This window comes from Haemaphysalis longicornis, unplaced genomic scaffold (assembly GCF_048455015.1).
Source record: "Haemaphysalis longicornis isolate Haplotype H1 unplaced genomic scaffold, Haemaphysalis longicornis Haplotype H1 scaffold_30, whole genome shotgun sequence".
Classification (NCBI taxonomy): Eukaryota; Metazoa; Arthropoda; class Arachnida; order Ixodida; family Ixodidae; genus Haemaphysalis; species Haemaphysalis longicornis.
The window spans coordinates 3708321-3719365 of NW_027526336.1; the positions used below are offsets into that span (position 1 = coordinate 3708321).

General features: G+C 48.3%; 1 pseudogene across 1 annotated transcript; it reads right to left on the reverse strand.

The window, feature by feature from the left end:
- Positions 1-1431: 1431 nt before the first annotated feature.
- Positions 1432-2725, reverse strand: LOC144177712 (uncharacterized; annotated as a pseudogene). Its single transcript, XR_013323835.1, has 2 exons — positions 2270-2725; positions 1432-2154 (listed from the first exon to the last, which is right to left on the reverse strand). The product of XR_013323835.1 is annotated as an uncharacterized LOC144177712 (transcript).
- Between the last annotated feature and the right edge of the window lie 8320 nt (positions 2726-11045).

Sequence of the window (11045 nt, forward strand, 5' to 3'; positions counted from 1 at the left end):
GGTGCAGGTGTACTGCTGCACGTTTGGAAGGGCACTTTGATGCATGTTCTTTGTTGACATTTTAGCACGAGGATGGTGTGAACTTGCTGTTTGTGAAGTGAATTGCCCTTTTGGGAGCAGTTTTGTATTTAAAGCAGGAATTTGCCCTCATTGAGTAAATAAAAGGCAGCAACTGTCAACACCAGAGTTGCCACTGGAAGGAAGTCTTGTATTGAGCGCTGTGCCCTGAACCAGTCAGGTGTTCTAGTTCCTTCTCTTGGCACTCGTTTTCATAAATGTGTGTAGCAGGGTTCAGGTTGTTTCTAATATTTATAGATTTCTTGTTTTGCACATATTGAAGCAACTTATTCAGTGCCAGTCCTATTGCATGCGTAAAAAGTGTATCTTCAGTTAAAGCTACACAAAAAGGTGTGAGAGGAGGAAATGTTTATTACAATAGTAAATTTCAATCACAAGAAAGCAACAGAGCAAAAACATATGTACAAGTTTCAATAGGGAAGCATGTGACACCTAGAGAATGGTGACACCTAAAAAGGCTGCTGTGCCCCTCAGTGCACGAAAACAAAAGGTGACATCAATGTTCGTAGTCATTAACAAAATGCTCTCTCGTTTACCCTGTTCGCATGGCTCACATGATGCCAAGGCATAAAGGAATTACATGATACCAGCAACTACAAAAAACAGACTGGCAGCTCATAACCAAAGTTTGTCTTCCGCTATCCTGGGTGTTTGCCGACAGGTCATGGGGAAAACTGCAGGCACGTATGATTGTAGGGTTTAAAGCGCCGATGCAACGCAGGCAATGAGGTGCGCCGTAGCGGAGGGCTCCGGATTAATTTTGACCATTTGGGGATCTTTAAGGTGCGCCGAAACCTCGTACACGAGCTTTTTTGCTTTTCGCCTCCATCTGAACAGTGGCTGGGAATCGAACCCGCGTCCTCGCGCTCAAGGCCTTAGCCACTGTGCCACCGCGGCGGGTAGGCACGCATGACTGAGATCTTGGATCTGTACACGATTTGCCACCAAAGAAAGAGCACTGCATATTCTTAGCCTTTGCCAGCTACCGCTCCATTCCAGAGGCACAAAGTAAAACATACACACAAAACCGTCTCCCGTACGCGGACATACGACGAAATGTAAACAAGCACTCCTTAGCGCGCTGCACACTGCATATCCGTCTTGTTCACTGGTTATGAAGGGACAAACATGGCAAAAATTGCAATAACTTCCTTTCTAGAGGAGAATTAAAGTGTTTGCACAGTTCACAACATAACACTTCTTGCACACACCCCGAAGTCATTGTCGCAGCATACCTACACCAGCATTGTCTGCTTTGCTGCCTGCGTTGTAGTTTGAGAAGCACCCACAAGTCAGTGCTGCAGTCTTATTGCACAGTCCCTATAAATAAAGACTAGATATTCATCCCTCGATTTCTAGGACAGTCTGCCCTCAATGGCACCATTATTCAAAGGGCACAACGGACTTGCTCAAATTTGTTAATGCAGAGCACACAGCCACTGTTTTGTCCAGCTGCGGGATCTCGTTCCCATTTCGCACCACAAGCATATCTGTGGGAATGGTGCTGGAAAGGATTGCGTACTTCTGGCGCAGCACACCAATCACACGCTCAACATGAATGCGGACATTCGCCAGCTTGCGCGTCCTCTCTACCTCCCAGGCAGATAGCTGAGGCTTACCTCTGGTGAACGCTGGCACTTCTAGTTTTGCACAATGCTAGCCTACTGCATCGCCAATGGTAAAGCCTCGGTCAGCTAGCACGCTATCCCCTGGTAACAGGTTGTCCAGTATTCCGCAAGATTCTGTCACCTTCCTGTCAATTGTCCTGCCTCCCCAGCCTTCAGAGATGAAAGTTATGACTCCCTGGGGGGTTATACCTATTAAAAACTTCACAGTATTGTGGTTCTTGTAACGGGACCATGTCTGTGCTCTTGGAAGTGTGGAGGATGGCCTATTGATGAACACTTCAAAGCAGTCAATGATAACTGCTACCCTTGTTCCGAATGCCTGTCGGAAGCACATCGGCATGGTGCGTTGCAGGGGTTCCCGTTCCGGCCACTTCACAAGTTTGTTTAGGCGCACGTGCATTACGGAGAGCCATCGTTCCACAACCCTCGTTGCTGTTGCTTGGCTGACCTGCAGAAAGAAAGAACTGTATGAATAATGACATTCACATTTCTTGTCTTTAGGTAACAACTGCACCCAACGAAGCTTTGTTTTTAAATTCCTGCTATGCGTGTACACCACTTACATTGAACCGATAAGCCAGGTCTTGCAGTGGTACACCAAGCCGGAGCCTCATGAGCGTCAGGAGCATTTCTTGAAACCTTGTGAGCACATTCCTTGGTCCGGATGGAATACTTTTCTCAAGCAGGTTGAAAAGTGCGAGTAACATGGCAAAACTTGGGAGCCCCGTGTAAAATTTCACCCGATTACGGTCCTGTTCAAACATGGCTTGCGTGATCTCGAGCCTTTGTAGTTTCTCCTTTGCTTCCTGCAACTGTGTTCTGAGGGCAGCGTTGTCTTTTTTCAGGCACTCAACAATGCTTGAACTCTCCTCTGTTTGGGTAGTGCTATCCTGTAATGCTGGAACATGAACATAAGTAAAGGAGCAAATTTTAAGACCTTCATATTTTGCATTGTACTTAAACTTAGCGCACTGCATGAAATTTTGTGTAAAATGGTAGACTTACAAGGGGCAGCGTTGACAGCAGCATCAATGTGGCAAACCGAAGATTGATCAGCAGCAGCACTTTTTCTGGAATCTGGGATGTTGAATTTTCCAGGATAAAGAATTTGCCCAACCTATCTAATATACATGTACGTGCAGTGTTACACTTACATGGTTCTGTGTTACCAGCATCCACCACGTGGGGAACAGGCCCATCCAAAGGGTCCGTGGACTCCGTTGCATTTTGAACTTCTAGAAGTGTTGGGGTCAACAGTTGCACCATTACTAATCATGAGAGCACCTGGGCCTTCCATGAGCATTAGCTATTCATTCTTTTGCGACTACATGGAAAAGCATCCAAACACCAGTGCAAAATACATGAACAGTAGCACCTATGTATTTCAAAATTTGTGCAACTATGAGTTTCTTAGGTAGAAAACAAAACAATGTTAACCTGAATCGCTGTTTGTGAAACCAGCGTTTGTTCCAATGCTTGAAGGCTCGGAAGCCTGACCTTCGGCATCATGTTGGGGTGTTGCAGCTCGGACGAAGCCCCCTGTAATAAAAGGCCATGTAATGAAAAACAGCATTGCACCTGTGGAATGTAACAAAAAATATGAAATTTACCTGTGTCACTACCATCAGCACATCTTCCCCTACTGGTAACTGGGGTATTCATATCGAGAGGTTGCAGCACTGAACTAGGGCTTGCAGGTTCATGGTGCTTCTTTGCGTCAGCTCTCGCAGAGCGCCGTTTGTGCCTGAAACAAGTGTAAGAACCTTTATCACCTTGCACCATATGCAAGGGCAATTAGAATACTTGTGGCACAACGGAATTTCATTAAGCATGGTAGATTCTGATTGCAACTGGGTGATGGGCTAACAACTAGTTTCTCTAAAGACATTTGCTGGGAGTAAGGGACGTGAAATGTCGATTAAAGGGACACTGAAGTGAATTTGTCAAGCTCCCGTTTTTGCTTGCACTGCGTAGACTGGCTCAAATTAGCACACTTTTCATCGTTTATCCGGTTGACAAATCGGTAATTATTTTACAAAGCGCGAAAGAAGAAAAACTACCATGCGCGGTTTGCGGCGGCCGCACCAACTAAGGCTGTGACGTTGAGAGGAGGGGCGCCGTGATTGGACGATGCCCAAGGTTAGCAATCACACAAGTTTCAGTTTCGGTTTCGGTTCTGTAAAACATAACCAATGGCTTTGTTGGATGGGCATTCTCAATATCTCAGTAATCATCGTACCGCGCTTCTGCCATGTTGTCGGCTGTAAAATGCACAAGATAAGCCTCCCAGGACGGCTTGTAGTCGCAGCATTCACTAGCCGAGACCTACGCAGTGCATGAACGCCCTCCGCGTACCCGCAGACGCCCAAATGTCATGCGCTTTTCCCCCATATTTGGAGCTTGCCTCCCTCATGCCTGTATCGTAAAAAGCGTGTTCGCACCAGGCCAAGGGTCTGTTCATTCTGGCTTGTGCCCACTGCCTGCAAGCAGTCGGTGCTTATGGCAACAGCACGCCAACGAGAACTCGCTAGCGCGCCAGTGCCAGCCTGCGCGCGTTTTGTGAACTAGTTCGTGTAGCCATGAACGTTGCGGCCCCAAAAAAGGTGAACTCAATATAGAAAACATCGGCGGAAAACAAAAAAGTTAACTTACAAAAAAAAAAAAAAAAAGCACGTACCCGCGGGGATTCGAACTCGTGACTCGCAAAACATTTGCAATGAATTCATAGCGCCTCAGACTGCTAGGCTACGGAGCGGAACGCGAAGGGCGTGCTAATATAGGGTATATATTGTACAACCGGTTTACACTTTTATTTAGTTTTGGCATTTCAAGCCGCTTAGGTGACTATTTGTTGTACTGCGATCGTGCAGTAAGCGTCGCCCGAGTTTCCACAGTAGCTCACGTCTAGCAATTGCATTTCGTAGACGGAAAAGCGTTCGCAGATGCGTAGGCGTGCTGCTGACCGCTGTGCTTGTTCGCCCAGCGCAAAAAAGTGCTTCCCGCGCCCTAGTTTTACGCTGTACGGTAAAAATATCAGTTGATTTTATTTGCTTAGTACCTATATTGACTTCGCTGACTCTTCTCCCGCCTTCAAGAGGCCTTATATTTTCCTACTGGCGTACCAGTCAGCGAAGCGTCGCATGTGCAGCGCTTGTGTGAAGCGACCTTGACTTGGAGCTAGATACAGTGTACAAACAAACCAAGTAAAGAAAGGCACATTCTTCCATTCACAAACGTGTCCTGGCTTCGTTTCAACTAAGCGAACGAATTGCGACCAAGCAATTTTTTTTTAACCTCCTTGATTGCGACGACCCGCCGGCGGCCGGCGGACGAAACGCTGGGCCGACTGACTCTGTCGGCCGGGGAGCCGTGCAGTAGCGCAGCCGTGGCGCAGCCAATTGCCAGCTCATCCCCTCCTGACGTCACACGAAAACGCCACAGAAAATGGGCGAGCGTAAAGAGAGGAGAACAGCGTTTTCGAATTAGTTTTTCTACTAAATAAAATCGCGTAAACGCGCCTAGAGTGGTCGAAACATGGCCTGGGGACTCCGGACTACAATTTGCGCTAGTAATCCCGCAATGTTTACATATCACTTCAGTGTCCCTTTAAAGGTGCTAAACTATGCTAGCTTCATATATGAAGCTTGGAAGCGCTTCACACAACTTTCTATGGTGGCTTAATTTACAGCGGCAGGGCGAAAACAACTTCCTGCGTTGGCACAAGGAACAAAAAAAAAGGAAGACCTCAACAAGGTGACAATTACCAGGAATGGTGGTGACATTTTCCCAAGGCAGCATTCAGAAAAATGCCCCCACTGAATTAAGACACACCAACTTTCTGTAGTCATGGCTGCTGTTGCATGTCAGCCAATGAAAACAAAAATTTGAAGATTTACGAGATGTACTATCGCTGTACCTTATCTACTGCACTGATCTCACAACCATTAAGCAAACAACGATACTATGCGTCAAGGCTTGCGCTCCAAAAAGTATGGATAACATCTCACCTTTCATTCGAAGCAGCCTTTATGTTGTGGCCTAGGTTAAGGCTTGGAGCCCAGTCTGGGTTTGTGTCGTCCATGAGGTAGCATGGTTTCCCTGAAAAATTCAAATAAACAAAGAAAAGTTGACGGCGATAGTAGAAGGAAAAAGCAACTACGACGCCCAGCCATTTCATTCTCTAACCGCCGAGCCGTACAATTCATTCGAAAACACCAAAACGTTCGCTCGTGAAACCTTGTTACGAAAACATGCATGCTGCCGTAGCTTTGCACTTTGCTTACGAAAAGCGAGGTTGATAAAGCAAAGATCACGGCCAAGGACAACACTGCCGGATCACACAAAGAAAAAACAAAAGCGCACATACGCATAGGTTCGCACATTCAGGTGCATTTTTTGTTAGACAAGCCGGAATCCGACCTAGACAGAAAATTGCAAGCTCGACGAAGTGAGCCCGCTTCACACGCCAACCAGCGCACCGACGCCCACAAAACCGCGCACAGTGATGTAAAGCTCGAAATTTGCTTACCAGAAACGAAATGTGCGCTGCACACCTTGTAATGCGTGGCTTCTTTGTTGATGTCCCCACGGTTGATCCGGCGAAACCACTCGGCGCGACGCTTTGTTGACATTTCTTGCGTCTTGCTGCATTGCCAGCGGATCACGGTAGGCACCGCAAAGAAGCGCACCTTCTGAGCATTTTCACACCCGCCTGCAGTATTCGTTGACGAGTTGTAGCAGCCGTACACAGCGCAGTGTACCATGATTAAACCGCTACGCACACGGTGCGGGTAATGCTGCAGCGAACTGCCACTACCGCCACAGTTATGGCGGATCGCCAAATCGCCTTTCCCATAAGGCCTTGCGGCATCGCGGCTGAGCCGCTTGTGAATAGACTCTATAGCGGTGTTGGTTTGTTCCCGCGTTTCTTTCCGTTTCCCGAACCTAGATGGCGCCACCATACCGTGGCAAGCGTTTGGTTTGTTTTTGCCCGTATTTAAACGTGGCTTATTTTTGTTCTGGGAGAAAATATTCGTTCCCTGAAACAGTGCTCGCTCGACAAAGGTGGTCACGTAAGACACCGTTGCTTGCGTCAATCGGCCAGTGTCGTCTGAGACAACCCCAAGCCCCGTAGTGCTGTGCAGCTAAATCAAGCATGCTGTGCGCAGTACGAACAGCAGTACGCATTAGTACTTCTATGTTTACATGTGCTTTCGTAACTTCCACTGTTTGTCCCATCATTCTTATTCCTTTGTAAAGAATGTGCCCTAAATTTACGCGCAAATAGCTCGTTCGGCTAGTTTGTAAGCTCTACCTAATTTGCGTCTGCTTCTGCCGGCCTCCGCCAATCGCAGAGCTGAGCTCATGTGACATCATAGGTTCAGTTGCGGGAAATGAGCTGGTGGGTCGCATGGCCATTTCCTTTTTTCATAATTATGTAGCTTATTTGACCGAAGTTAACGTTAAAAGTGGTGTCAGTATGATTCTAACGAGGCAATCTTTTGAATGAACCAAACTTGTGTTTTCTCTTCATGGCTCCTGTTACAGAAGAACGACGCAATCGAGACCCTTAGCGGGGACGATAAGTTTAATGACAGGGGAAATCTACATGATGATGCTGACGACTGGCGCATAGCCAGCGGGAGATTTAACATCCTCCCGCGCGCGCAACGTTCGTGTCCGCACAAACGCTGTACCGCACATGAAACTTGCTGGCTAGTTGCTGGCTTCTCCAGGTGGAACTGTTACTGCATCCGAACTAAAAATCGTCGTGGTTCTCTGACGTTTCTTTTCGAACGATGCGCGAACTGAGTCCCGCCGTCCATTAAAAAGCTGGAGTGGATCCTCGGGCTCCTTGCAGAGACACGCGCTGTTGCTCCGGTCCTGAGATATTTTGGACTTCTCCATGCTGAGTCGTCCATCTAGACTTGCCAGTTTTCGTTCAGTCTTCTTTTATGTCTCCTTTTGCTTCTCAACTTCCAGCGAACTCCTAGAAAGTCTTGATAGTCGGGGTGTCTCGGACCTGCCGGGAACGCATGCTTGTTTTGGATGCGCAGACTGGCGCGATCATAACGTTGCCCAACTGTCGCCGAATTCTTCGTCGGCTAAAAACGGCCGATCATACCTCTCCCTCCGTAAGCAAGAAAATTGCTGCGAGGATGAGCAAGAAGTCCACAATCTTAAATGTTTGGGTTTTGTTTCGCAACTTGAATCCGTGTAAAGCTGTCATGTCGTGCTGTCCCCTCTCGCGTTTCCAACGGTGCATCCGCCATCGTACAACTTTCGGCAGAGCCTGGCGTCGCCAAGCCGAAGCGGACGACGCCAAAACTATGCGTCCAGCCCGCTGAAACGTTTCGGATCCAGTAGGTCGTCTGTAGAAAGTGAAGTGGGAGGGGTGTCGGGAAATTATCAAATTTTCGCTGTTTCGGTAGCCTCTGAGCGGCGAGTATAGCGGTGTTCCCCAATAGTTGCGCCTGCCTCGGATTCGCTTTTCGGTAGTTTGTGATTCCGCCGAATTTGTTTGCGTGCTTGGTGTCAGGTGCACATACGGCTTTTCCATTTCTTCACACGGAGCCGAAGCGATGAGCGAGGGTGATTTTACTTCTAGACCTCCAGGCGGATGGAATGGCTCAGACTCCTGGATGGGTGCGACCTTGCCCGCCGCTGCAACGTTTGTTGGTAGTCGAGCTACTAGAAGTTCCCGTAAGGATCTGCCCTTCACGGAGTCAGGAACGAAGATGTACTCAAACACAAATGGAGGAGGCTCTATATTTTCTTTCCCGAACTTTACCTCATGTTCTTTGTCTTCCATTTGCACAGGAGCAGCCGAGACATCTTTGTCTGTGGCTAGCGTAGCCTCGCGTTCTTCACAAATGCCTCTCGTTGGGACGCTGGACGCTATCTCGGTTCTGGGTCGCACCTGGATGTGTTCAGCCCAATATTCTGCTTTTTGATAAGAAGAATGCTGCGCTGCTACGACGGTTTGTTCGTGTACAAAGACTTCGGGGACGTTACCAGACGAATTATTTTTTACCGTCTTATCTTGTTCTGTTTGAGGTAGGTAGCCCTTATCTGCGTCGCACGTTACGTTGTGTGGAACGGGTTCTTCTTCCGTCGTCATTGAGCAGTAGTTCTCGAGAGAATCTTCTGGCCTCACGCTAGCCTGAGTCGAGGTTGCGGACGTCATGGTGAGCGCAAAGCGATCGCATCTGCTTTTGTTTCGTTGGCTCCTCACCAGGGACGTGAACGTGAAAGCATCTGTCTGCTGGGCCGGCAAGTAGAGCTCCAAACGGTTCGCCGTGCTCACGTTGGCAAAATTGGTACGGTTCGAGTGACCGTCGGCCGTCGTCTCCACATGGACCCCAATCCACATGGACCCACGTGGCTCACCATCAAAAGCACAAACTTGCCGCTTCGGCAAGACAACTGCCGAGGTCGATGTGCGTGAGCCGCGTTGAGAAGGGTCATCTGGATGGGCGAAAGTGACGTCAGTTTTATGTCTCGGGCCGACAGCCTTCGAGGACTTCAAGGCAGAGCGCAACTATTGGGGAACACCGCTATACTCGCCGCTCAGAGGCTACCGAAACAGCGAAAATTTGATAATTTCCCGACACCCCTCCCACTTCACTTTCTACAGACGACCTACTGGATCCGAAACGTTTCAGCGGGCTGGAAGCATTGTTGTGGCGTCGTCCGCTTCGGCTTGGCGACGCCAGGCTCCAGAAAATGTTACAGAAGAACGACGCAATCGAGACCGGGGCCATGGCTGCCCTTAGCGGGGACGATAAGTTTAATGACAGGGGAAATCTACATGATGATGCTGACGACTGGCGCATAGCCAGCGGGAGATTTAACAGCTCCTTTAAGTGCACCTCTCCCCCCTTGCCGGTCGATTCCTCCTCCATCTCTGCTTCTTTCAAAGCAGCTGGAAACACTGGGAATAGCCATGTGACATCGCGACGCTCGACTTCCGTTCTCCGCTAGCTACATTCCTGCGCCTAGACACGCGTCAATCGCTGCAGACCCGCCTTTGCCTCGGGATCGCGCAGGAAGGAGGAAGAGCAGCCGGAAGCCAATGGCAGTGACGTTGCCGGCGACCGACGATCGGCCGAATCAAGGGGGCGCCTCGCCATTGCGTCAGCCGCGGTCGGCTCGCTGCGGCGGCGCGCTCATCGGCTGAGAAAGACGATCTTCAAAAATTGTTTACGAATTATCCGTACAACGTATGGAGCTCACACTTGGCTCAAAAATCCCCCGTCATGTGTTCTACCACCTTAATGCATTTGATTGCCGCCTTCACAAAGCTTCTCTGGGTCCCTTTAAGGCACGCGTAAATGAAGCAGAAACTAAATCAAAATACTTGACATCAGGGATCGTGAACTCTCCATTCAGGAATTTATTTCACAGTGAAAAAATGCGCTATTTGCTGCTTCTGCTTTCCCAAGAAGTGTTTCAGTACACGGAAGTCCAAAGAATCGAGGTAATTTATCCGTGTATTCGCAAGCGTAACTTAAGTATCAATTCTGCCTTTTGGCATTCTTCGCTCCCTTAACCAGTTTCAAGGAGCAAACGTATGCTGAAAGGGCGCCTTTTCGTGAACTTGATGCTATTTAATTGCTGCACTCAAACTTTTTGAGAAGGTGCTAGCTGGGATACTGTACCGGACAACAACGTTGATCCTACTTGCCGGCGGAGACGGCACCTGAAATTGCGAGGTTGTCTTGAAAAGACAAAGCTTCTCGTTTTCTAGTTGCAGAACTCATCACCTCAGAAAGCAGTGGAGACGTGCGACTATACACACCGACAGCTGGGCCTAGCACCTAACCGACACCGCACTCACATTGGAAACGCACGGTAGTTTGCAGTGCGGGCACTGTTCTCTAAATTAGTGCATATCTCCAGCCAATTTTTCAGAAAAAGTGCAAAAAACAATGGCTCGTCAGCGTAGCAAATTCGTTACATCAAGGTGTAACTGTTGCCATGCCTTCGTTATATAAAGATCAGGTCGAAAACGCATCGTTTTCAATGGGGTTGGCAATGGGGATTTGAAAAACGTCGTTAAATCCAGGAATTCGTCACATGGAAGTTCGTTACATCCGGGTTCAAATGTAATTGAAATGACTCCTTTTTTCCCATTTTGTGCCTTGCAGGCATTGTGCTAACTCAAAGCCAGAATTCTTCACACAGGCCAGGGCAAGACGATTAGGAAGTATTCGTTCCTGATAATCAGCCGAAGGGCAATATTTAGCCTCGAATTACGCGAACTTCGTTTAACACCTTAAGCTGCGTTTGTTGTTGAAAAGTTGCATACTGATATTTTTCCCATCCTCGTGTGCGGCC